The sequence below is a fragment of the Papio anubis genome, chromosome 4 (assembly GCF_008728515.1).
Source record: "Papio anubis isolate 15944 chromosome 4, Panubis1.0, whole genome shotgun sequence".
Lineage (NCBI taxonomy): Eukaryota > Metazoa > Chordata > Mammalia > Primates > Cercopithecidae > Papio > Papio anubis.
In genome coordinates, this window is record NC_044979.1 from 92,934,909 (window position 1) to 92,946,294 (window position 11,386).

Consider the following 11,386-nt stretch of genomic DNA (forward strand, 5'->3'; position numbering starts at 1 on the left):
CATCTCTGAATAAATGTAAAATTTTTTTTTTTTTTTTTTTTTTGAGATAGAGTCTTGCTCTGTCACCCAGGCTGGAGTGTAGTGTTGGTCTCAGCTCACTCCAACCTCCACCTCCTGGGTCCAAGCAATTTTTCTGGCTTCCGATAGCTGGGATTACAGATGTGCACCACCATGTCTGGCTAATTTTTGTACTTTTAGTAGAGACGGGGTTTCACCATGTTGGTCAGGCTGGTCTCAAACTCCTGACCTCAAGTGATCCACCCACCTCGGCCTCCCGAACTGCTGGGATTCCAGGTATGAACCACCATGCCTGACCCCAAATTTTTTTAGGTAAGAAAAAAATGAAGAGCAAAAGGATTCGGTATGCTACATTTCGTCAAAATGCAACTTCCTTAATGAAAAACCATATGAAGGATAGTTCTAGTTTCTTGATCCCTGATCTAGTTGTGTGTGTACTAAAGTGTCTTTCAGGGTTTTGGTTTTATTATTTTTATTTTTTCTTAATGGAATGGGAGAGACTGTGGGAAGTGGCACCATAAATATTACCTTATATAAAGCACTCTTTTTAAAGATTACCTTATGTTAAGCAAAATGTTCCATAAAATTCTCCTTTTCCTGTCTTCACTTTGTGATCTAAAAAACAGGTCTGTGTAAATTCTCCTTTTGTAGTTTCCTTGCTACTAACAATGACATTTTGTCTTTTTGTGTTTAACAGTAATTGAATTATTCCCTTAGTTTTCACATTTCTCTTAAGTAGTTGTTCTTCAATGAGATTACTTGGACTCTGGAAGGGGAACATCATACACCAGGGCCTATTATGGGGAGGGGGGAGGGGGAGGGATGGCATTGGGAGTTATACCTGATGTAAATGATGAGTTGATGGGTGCTGATGAGTTGATGGGTGCAGCACACCAACATGGCACAAGTATACATATGTAAGAAACTTGCATGTTGTGTGCATGTACCCTAGAACTTAAAGTATAATTTAAAAAAAAGAAAAAGAAATGAAATAAACAGTGGTAAGGCAATAGGTTCAAAAGAGCATACTATGTTATAATCAGTCACAAAACATATTTTAAAAATCAGTATGATCTGTGGTGACTCAGCTAAAATTCACTGAAAGCAACTGAAAAGGAATAAAATTAGTTAAAACTGAAGAAATAAAGAGAAAAGAGACTGCATTTTAGGAAAGACAAAAAAAAAAAAAAAAAAAGCAGTTGTTCTTAATAGGGACTGGGGCCGGGGGAAAAATATGTCCCCCTCAGGGTGGACAAACTGGGAAAAGAACCAAAATCCCACACCCAATGAATTGAGACCAGACATCATTGACCACACTCCACCTCTCTAATTTTAACATTGAGCAGAATATTCTGACTAATTTTATTTATTTAATTATTTATATAATTTTTTCAGAGATAAGATCTCACTCTGTTCCCCAGGCTGGAGTGCAGTGGCACCATCGTAGCTCACTGCAGCCTTAAACTTCTGAGCACAGGCAATCCTCTTGCTTCAGCCTCCTGAGTAGCTCAGACTACAGGCACGTGCCAACATGCCCAACTGATTTTTTACAAATTTGTAGAGATGGGTTCTTGCTATGTTGTTCAGGCTTGTCTCAAACTCCTGGCCTAAAGTGAATTTCCCACCTGGGTCTACCAAAGTGTTAGGATTACAGGCGTGAGCATAGCACCCAGCCAATACTGACTAATTTTAAAACCTGAAGAACAATAAGAACCTGAAAACATTGAGTTATTATATTGGCAAAAGCAAAACAAGCCCCTTCAAGATGTCTGGGGTGGAATCTCTGACTTTGGCTAATGAGTATGCCAGGAGTCAGACCCCTTTCAAACTCTGGATAGCGCCACCACTCCCAAGATACATTTAATGCAGTTGATGCTTTTGGCAAAAGGCAATGACACAATTGCTCTCAAATGTAGCAAAGCACCAGGTAGACACACAGCAGCAACACAGGAAAATCACTGAAAACAGTATGAGATGGTGCCAGTGTTACCTGAGCTCCGAGAAGCCAGAGGTGCTGCCTACTTCTTAGGTTAAAGGCATCCAAATGCCTTTCATTGTCTTATTTGCATGGACATTTTTAATCTTATACTTTCTTGCATAAAAATAAAAAAAAGTACATCTCATGCCCTATGGTTACAAACAGTTTGGAGATGAGACCAGCATGCCAAACTGCTGGGGCTGTGGGGCCAGCATGATGAGGATGAAGTGGATGTGGTCTGATATGATCTGGTTCTGTGTCCCCACCTGAATCTCATCTCGAATTACAATCCGAATTGTAATCCCCATGTGTTGGAGGGGGGACCTCGTGGGAAGTGATTAAATCATGGGGGCAGTTTCCCCCATGCTGTTTTCATGATAGTGAGTTCTCACGAGATCTGATGGTTTTATAAGTGTCTGGCATTTCCCCTGCTGGCACTTATTCTCTCTTCTGCAGCCCTGTGAAGAGTGCCTGCCACCATGATTGTAAGTTTCCTGAGGCTTCCCCAGCCATACAGAACTGGGAGTCTACTAAACCTCTTTTCTTTATAAATTACAGGTATGGCTTTCTTAGCGTGAGAATAGACTAATACAAGGTCCATAGATTGTTCAGGGAGCACTGCACACCGTCCACAGCCCCTCACTCCACTTCTGAAACATTGTCCCAAAGAAGCTGAGTCACAGTGAGGGCAAAGGCCCAGAGGCCAGCAGGGCAGCAGTGTAGGCTACGAATGAATCTGAATAGAAATCAGAAGACCTTGGTGACAATTCTGGCTCTGGCATTGACTAGCCCTGTTGCCTTGGGCGCCTTTTTGTTGCTGTTTCCTCATCTGTGAAATACGAATATTTCAGGTGCCATCTCATTGGAAGATTCTATGACAGTATTATTAAAATGTGTAGCCCTGTACCTGGACATCTGTACATGGTAGTAACTGTCATAATTTGTGACATTATATTTATCTTTTATGAATCACCATCACCATTATCTCAGATGCACTCTAACTTCATTTAGAGGTATTTATTTATGCCCCCACTTCATTACAAAAATGTTTAAGACACGTTTAAGACAAAGAGAAAAGATTGAGCTTCCAATCTGGTTCCAATTCTAGATGTTTCCTCTTCCTTTCCTGGTTTAGCAGGGGAAAAACTGGCCTCCTTTTTTCCCCATGCCCCCAACCCCCTTCAACCACATGAAGAGGTGCTATTTGATTACACTTCAGAAGCAGGCTCCAAACCTACTGTGCAGGCATCAAATAGGACAGAAGTGAGCTGTGGCAATGACCAAGTCCTCACATGACAACATCTCCCCTGGGGCTCTCGTGCCTGCTCCCAAGGGACCCACTCCCAGCTTCTGCCTGCCTGATTGGTTTCTCAGCCAGCTGAGCTTCTAGATTCTCCCTGAGATCCACCTCCAGCCCTGCCAAGGCCTCCTGGTTGCCTCTGTCCTGATCCCTGCACTTAGCTCTGAAGAATAATTTGGAGATAATGTGCTGTGTCCTCCAGTGTCTGCCTTTGCAGAGTACCAGACAGTCCCTTTGTCCTCCCAGGCTGCTCCAGCCACCCTGCTGGGGCTACCACATGGAGGTCTAGATCAGGTCCCCCATCCTTCATCCTCCTCAGCTGTCCTGACCACTCTGGCTGGCCTCCATGTCTCTCGGGGCTTGGCCTGCGAAGGACCTCGATTCACTCTGGACTCTGACCCAGAGTTCGCCTGTAAAATTCCCACTTGATCTTAGCAAGCAGTGCTTACAAAGTTAGGAAGTATTTGTAAAATGCTGCCATGGTATAATGTGAAGCGCTCAAAGAAGTCAGGGTTAATGATGCACTGAGAATTATTTCTAAACTGAGGGCATAAAGAGTTACAGTTCAATTTTAAAATGCAAAGTGACTCAATGCATCAAATCTTACTGTAGCCAAAGTACTGTAACTTAGTTTCCATCAGAATGGAAATAAGTAGTTACTGAGCAAGCAGCTAGATGAGCCCCTGCTTGGTGATACACACTGAATACCAAGGTAGGCCTCAAGCCACCTCTCCCAGGGAGAGGATCCATCATCACAGCCACCAGGCCCAATAGTGTTAGCCATGCTAACAAATGAAATGATTCATCATTTACAGCACTGTGCCTTTTTTTTTTTTTTTTTTTTTTGAGAAGGAGTTTTGCTCTTGTCGCCCAGACTGGAGTGCAATGGCGTGATCTTGGCTCACTGCAACCTCCACCTCCCAGGTTCAAACCATTCTCCTGCCTCAGCCTCCCGAGTAGCTACACTTACAGGTGCCACCACGATGCCTGGCTTTTTTTTGGGGGGGGGGGGGCGGGGGGACAAAGTCTCGCTCTGTCAGGGTGCAGTGTTATTATCCTGGTGTATTTACAAACCTTGAGCTAGACACAGGGTGCTGATTGGTGTATTTACAATCCCTTAGCTAGACATAAAGGTTCTCCAAGTCCCAATAGACTCAGGAGCCCAGCTGCCTTCACCTAGTGGATCCGACACCGGGGCTGCAGGCAGAGCTGCCCTCCAGTCCCATGCTGTGCGCCCGCACTCCTCAGCCCTTGGGCAGTCGATGGCTAGGGCGCCACGGAGCAGGGAGCGGCGTCCCCATTCGGCGGCGGGGGAGCCCACGGCGGAGAGCAGGGCTGGGACATGGCGGGCTGCAGGTCCCGAACCCTGCCCCGCGGGGAGGCGGCTGAGGCCCGGCGAGAGAGCGGTACATGGGGGCCAGCAGTGCTGGGAGACCCGGCGCAACCTCCGCAGCTGCTGGCCCGGGTGCTAAGCCCCTCATTGCCTTGGGCTGGCGGCGCCGGCTGGCTGCTCCGAGTGCTGGGCCCGCTGAGCCCGCGCCCGCCAGAACTGGCGCTAGTCTGTGAGCGCTGCACGCAGCCCCGGTTGCCCTCCGCGCCTCTTCTTCCACACCTCCCGGCAAGCAGAGGGAGCCCGCTCCGGCCTAGGTCAGCCCAGAGAGGTGCTCCCACAGTGCAGTGGCGGGTTGAAGGGCTCCTCAAGCGCCGCCACAGTGGATGTCGAGGCCGAGGAGGCAGCGAGAGTGAGGGATGTTAACACATTATCACCTCTCATTACTACCCACCCTGCACCCCAGACCTCACACAGCAACACTTGTGAAAGCCACCAAAATTGTAACAAAAATATGATGACAATGAGGACAAGTCTTTCCTCTGAGAAAGTTCTGTGCTAAACATGTTACCTATGGAAATTGTTTCAGTGTATCCTCTGATTTCCCTGATAAGTAACTACCATTATTATTCTTATCCCCATCTTATGGAAAAGGAAATAGTGACATGGAGTTTTGGTAACTTGCCAACATCATCAGACAGTATGGCCCCGGGGCCTGAGCTTTATCCCTCATGAGTGTTGAGAGTGTACTGTGTTTCTGCTGGGCACTGTGCACATGCCTGTAGTCCCAGCCACCAGGGAGGCTGAGGTGGGAGGATTGCTTGAGCCCAGGAGTTTGAGAAGAGTCTGAGTAACACAGCAAGAAGCCATCTCAAAAAAAAAAAAAAAAAAAATTAATCCAAATATCTTGCAGAGTAAAACCATAAAACAAAAAATTAAAAGATTTCTATGACTCTGGAATCCTCATTCTGGATACAAAAAGAAAGATTACTTACTGCAATAGAGAAAACGCCAAGTGTCTCTTATACTGAATGTTTTTCCGGATCGCAGGCACTGCAGTGAGCTTTGGTGTTTTCCAAATGTGATCATTTCCTTTGTGTCAGTAAGAGCCAAATTATCCTAGTAAACGGGAGTTGCTAGTGGACTTTTATTTTTTCGTTTTAAGCTAAATACTTTAATGTAATATAATGTGAATTGCACAAATTTTAAATGGCTAATCTGTTCTTCAGTTTTGTGCAATTAAAGACTAGAAGTGCAAGTCAAATACCCCAATAAAGGATAATCTACCCATCAGGTACCCAACTTAAAGTATTTTAGAGGCTAGATAATCTCTACATGAAAGAATAGGTTTTTAAATCATTTGGAATTAGGAGCACAGTTTTTTTCTCATACATGCATATTCCATCAAAGGAAGGAGACTCCCAGGCTAGCTCATGGTTTTCTAACCTCATTAATTGAGGCTACAACATTCTTATTTCCTCTCTCCCAGTATTTCAAAGCTTCTGTAGACCAAGGGGTTCTGGGTCGCCACAGCAGAAGTCAGGAACACCTTCCCAAACCCCATGGTCCCACCCCACTGTGGCCTCAGAGATTAGAAGGTGCGGCTCTGAGTTCTAGGAGGGCAGGGACCTTGCTTCAACTCAGTGCCTGGGATAGAGAATGTGGTGCATGGAAGAGGTGTGGGAAGGGCTGGTGAATGAGGGGGTTTTTGATCTACAACTTCCACCACTCACCGCCACAGTTTCCACTCTCCCCACCCTGTTTCTAGCCTGGGGGTGAGGAATCCCTGGCTCTGAGCTGTGGCCTCAGAGAGGGGCTTTGCAGGTGGTGACTTTGAATTGAGGAGGAAGGAAAAGGCTCAAAGAAATGATGTTTTCTTGGCAGAAACCTGATTGTGGGGATTCCATGTCAAACAGCATGGCCCAGTCTCTTCACAGGTTGGGAATCTGCAGGTCTAATCACTAGGGCCAGTGTGCTATTAAGTGGTTTCTATCACCATCACCATTGATCCCAAACATGTCACTTTTGGAGTTGGCAGGCATCAAATGACCAACATTTTTTAAATATTTGTTTTTAATATACGCACTTGCAAAACCAGATATGTCCTTGCTGCCAAGTATGAACGACACATACTTGATGGCAGAGTTCAGACAACAAGTATTTGGAGCAGACCGGGAGCAAAGACAGGTACTTGGGGTAGGCGGTACAAGCTTTAACGCAAGGTAGGGTTAGGAGGTACAAGGTTTAAAATCCAGATAAGCTTCAAGTCAGTGCCTGTCCATCTCCCCTCAACCCATCCCCAGTCTCATCTGCTTTGTTGGACAATTCCTGTGTACACTGATGGCCTCCTAACCCAAGTACCTTGTAGACTCTCAAGGCTAGACACACTGTTCTTGGGGAAGAATTGCGCTACCCTCCCCAAGGCAGCTAAGGAAAGACTTGCCATTCCCCCCGCAAGCTGCTCTCTTTCCTCTCTCCTTATCCCAGTTCTGCAGAAAAAGGACTCAGGTCAATATAGTTCTTTAATGTAGACATCATCTGTAGCATTTACATGCTTGACACCCAGGAAATAACTATTTTCACTTCCCCGCATCTCCCAGTGTTCACCTTTGCACCACTGCCTCTGGCTTGCCTGGAACAGTCTGCCCCGTCACCTGCCTAACTTGCTCTTTAGGGATTTCTTAATTGTGCCTCTTTCTAGGAAGGCTTCCCTAACCCACAAGGCCACATTTGGTATCCCTCCCAGGTGTCCCCAATGCTTTGCTCTTCCCTATCAAAGCTCCTGTCACTCTGTGTTGTTGACTATTGTTAACTACTTACTTATTGGTCAGACTGTAAACTCCATAGTGCTAACACTCTGTGTGATCAAATAACTCTTGTATCCCCACTGTCTAACACAGTTCCGGTCACATAACAGGCTCTGCATGAATGAATGATGAAGACACAATAGTACAGTGGTAAGGCCATCAAATGCTTCTAAGATTGCACTTAGCAACATCGCAAGCTGCAGAATCCCTTGCTACATATGATCGGCTGTTCACCGATTCTTGCCAGGATCACAACTGAGAAGAGGAAGATAATGGAGATGGAAGACTCAGAATGCTCAGGGTCCTGTTGGCCTTCAAACAGCAGGACTCTGAGTGTCCCAAGTCTTACCATGAGTTGCTAAAAGAGAACCAGACACATGTTTATCCCTTTGAAAGAAACGTGAACCAAGCCACTCCTCTGGACTGTTCGTCCATCCACTGGACCAACAACTCATGGTTTGAAGGATTTTTGCTTAATGGAAGTGACAAAACAGCCAGATCAAAAGGATTTCCAGGAGCAAAGACAGAAAACATGCACAGCGTTAGACAACCTAAATGGAACTGGCTAGATATGACTCCGGTTGTGACTAAGCCATAGTGCCCCCTAAGTTGGGTGAAGAGAATGGTGCCCATCAGGCCAGAGAAAGTTGAAAGGGCCATGAGGATGCTAAGCAGGGAGTCTCCAACCTCTTGGGTGTAGGCATAGCCAGTGATGATACAGCCAGACCCCAGAACTGTCATGTAGAGGAAGACTAAGCCCAAGCCAGCTAAGAAGACCGTCTGCCTGCAGTAGGCTTCCCATCCCTCATGGCACATGCAGAGAAAGTGAAAAGGAAAACCTGAGGTTGTGGTCTGTTCTTCAAGGTTAAACTTGTGGTCCTTTGGCTTTTCCAAAGTCCTGGGCTTGTAGATGAATCCATCACTGATTACCCAACAGTCCATTTCACCCAAAATAAAATCCAAACAAGCTTTAAGTCCGTGCCTGTTCATCTCCCCTCAACCCATCCCCAGTGTTATCTGCTTCTTTGTTGGACAATTCCTGTGTACACTGATGGCCTCCTACCCTAAGCACCTGTGTCTCTTTGCCTGAAGATCCCTCTCCAGCCACAGGAACATGAGGGGTGAGCTGTAAGTTGCCCTGAGAACAACTCTCAACCAAAAACAGACAAGAGTTGGTCGATAAACATCCTAGTTTCCTTGGGCCTTGGTGGGACAGTTCTGAGGTGTATCCTACACGGTTTCTCAAAAGGTCCCCAAAAGGATTGAGCCCAGTGGCCATCAGCAGTAACCTATATATTAACACACCTTTTATTGGCTTTTCTCCCTTCTCTGTCTTACTTCCCATTCCCTCACCATGCCTCCTGGAATCACCTTCCAAATATTAATAGATTAATTTTCACCCCAAATCTTTGTCTCTGGGATTACTCTTGAGAGAACCCAAACTAAAACACAGTCAAGCCAGGAAGATGGCACTGAAAGAAGGAGGAAGAGGAGGACACATTTTGTAGAAGACAAAATGCTACATGCTTGGAACTCAGTCATGAGCTCCAGGAAATAGTGATAGATATTTCCTTTAGTTATTTTTCTGAAGAAACAGACACTTATGTGAAAAAAGCTAAATACTTTTCAGTCTTCCAGGATAAAATAAACAACAATTATAAGCAGATTAAAAATATATAACCGCCGAGTGTGGTGACTCATGCCTATAATCCCAGCACTTTGGGAGGCCGAGGCGGGTGGATCACAAGGTCAGGAGTTCGAGATCAGCCTGACCAACACAGTGAAACCACGTCTCTACTAAAAATACAAAAGTTACCGGGCATGGTGGCACATGCCTGTAATCCCAGCTACTCGGGAGGCTGAGGCAGGAGAATCACTTGAACCCAGGAGGCGGAGGTTGCAGTGAGCCGAGATCACGCCACTGTACTGCAGCCTGGGCGATAGAGCGAGACTCCGTCTCAAAAAAATATATATATATGTATATTATATATATGTATTTTATATACACACACACACACACACACCATTGTGAGGGGTATTTAGTGCAAATTAAGACAAATCCTGCAAAGGACTAGAGGAACCAAATAGAACTGTGGAGGAAGAAGAAAGGGGCAGGTGGGCCAGATCCATTCTAGACCAAGAAGTGTGGGAAGGATTAAGCTCTTAATTGCAGAAATGAATGTATTGCCAGAACAATTTTTTAAAAGATCACAATGACAACAACAATGAAAAAAAATAGCTAACATTGACTTAAGTTTTACTATATGCCAGGGAGTAAAATTGGGCTTTACATAAACTATCTTATTTAATTGTCATAACATCCGTATGATATCACTTCTTTTGTGGTCCTTAATTTACAGATAGTAAGACAGAATGTGAATAAACTAACTTTGCATGGTCACACAGGTAATAGCCGCAGAGGGGAAGGATACAGCTTACTCTATCTATTCACCTATCTGCTTACATATCTATCTATTCATCCCTCATCTAAATATGTATCTCTATTTATCTGTCTCTGCAAATACATATATTTTATTTGTGTAATGAGATCTGGTGGACTTTAACTGCAAAATAACTTGAGAGAAAAGAGAATGAATTATAGGAAGTACAGAAAAAGAAACTGAGAGCAGAAGCAATTCCTGGACTGTGCCGTACCAGGCAGATGGGCAACACAGCCAGTATGCAGTGCTGGCTCTTTCTTTGGGAGATTGAGGTCATATCTACTGGCAAAGCCCCCTTTCTTTTATTGCCACCATACTGTTTGGGAATTTCTGATTTAAAAAAAAATACTGTTGATAACAGGAATGACCAATCATCATATTGTCTTGACCAAAGAGCAGCCCATACTCTGACACAGTTGCCTCTCTAGTATCTTTGGGGAGGATGTTCGTAAGTGAGATTGGAAGAGTAATTGCCCCCAGGACTGTGGGATAGGTTGTGCACGTTGTATACTGCACAGTCCCATGGTGGTGTCAGTCTCTCTGAATGGAGTCCCCAGACAGGGCACAACCTATGTATAAGGCAGCCCTGCCTGCCCCACCAATAAGATCAGCCCTATGAACTGCATGACCAATGGCAAAGCTGGAGCCCTCTCATTTGTCACTGTTTCTAGGCACATTTGCAGATAAAATATTGAGATTATGATCAGATTATGATCAGAACTTTCAAGAGTTCTGGAAAGAAGAGTTCTGGAAAAAAAACACTGACATAAAGGAGAGGAAAAGAACAGGAACTCCCTCTGAGTTTGCATTACCTTGAATGTTCACAGCCTCCTGTTGCCTTTCTAGGAAGTGCCCCTCTGTGTGTTGCTGGGGTTTTATAGCCAATCGGTGAACTAGCTGATAAACCCTGGACAGAAATAGAAACTACAAGAAGTGAAACAACGTTCCATCCAAGAATGAAACGACAACTGATCACATGAGATGTACATGTCATCACTTGACCCACAGACAGGGGAGCAAATATATTGATGATCTGGTCCTTCTGCTGGACTGTTGCATTTATCCCTGTAAGTGAGAGGAAGGAAACATTGCAACTTAGTGGGTGAGTCCTTCCTTCTGGTGAATTTAACATCATGCATTTACTAGATTTGCTAGCCATGTAATTATGGTGAAAACAAGAAAGATCCCTTTGGATTTAACTATAGATTAGCCGTAGGATTTGCAACCAGGAAAAGACCTTCAAGATCAATTCTATTGGAACTTGGACAATTAACAGATAAATAAACTGAGAAACAGAGAGACTGTGTTACTTGTAGCTAATTATTTTAACTCCCATCTCAGCACTCTTTCCCAACACAACCCATTATCTTAACAACTATAGTAGTATTAACGCCATTATTATAACCAACATGTTTGTCAGGGGAGCAAGGTGACAAGAGGAGGGTAGAGGACAGAATTAGTTGAACACTTACTCTGTGCCAGGCAATAGTTCCAAGCTTTCTACATCTATTC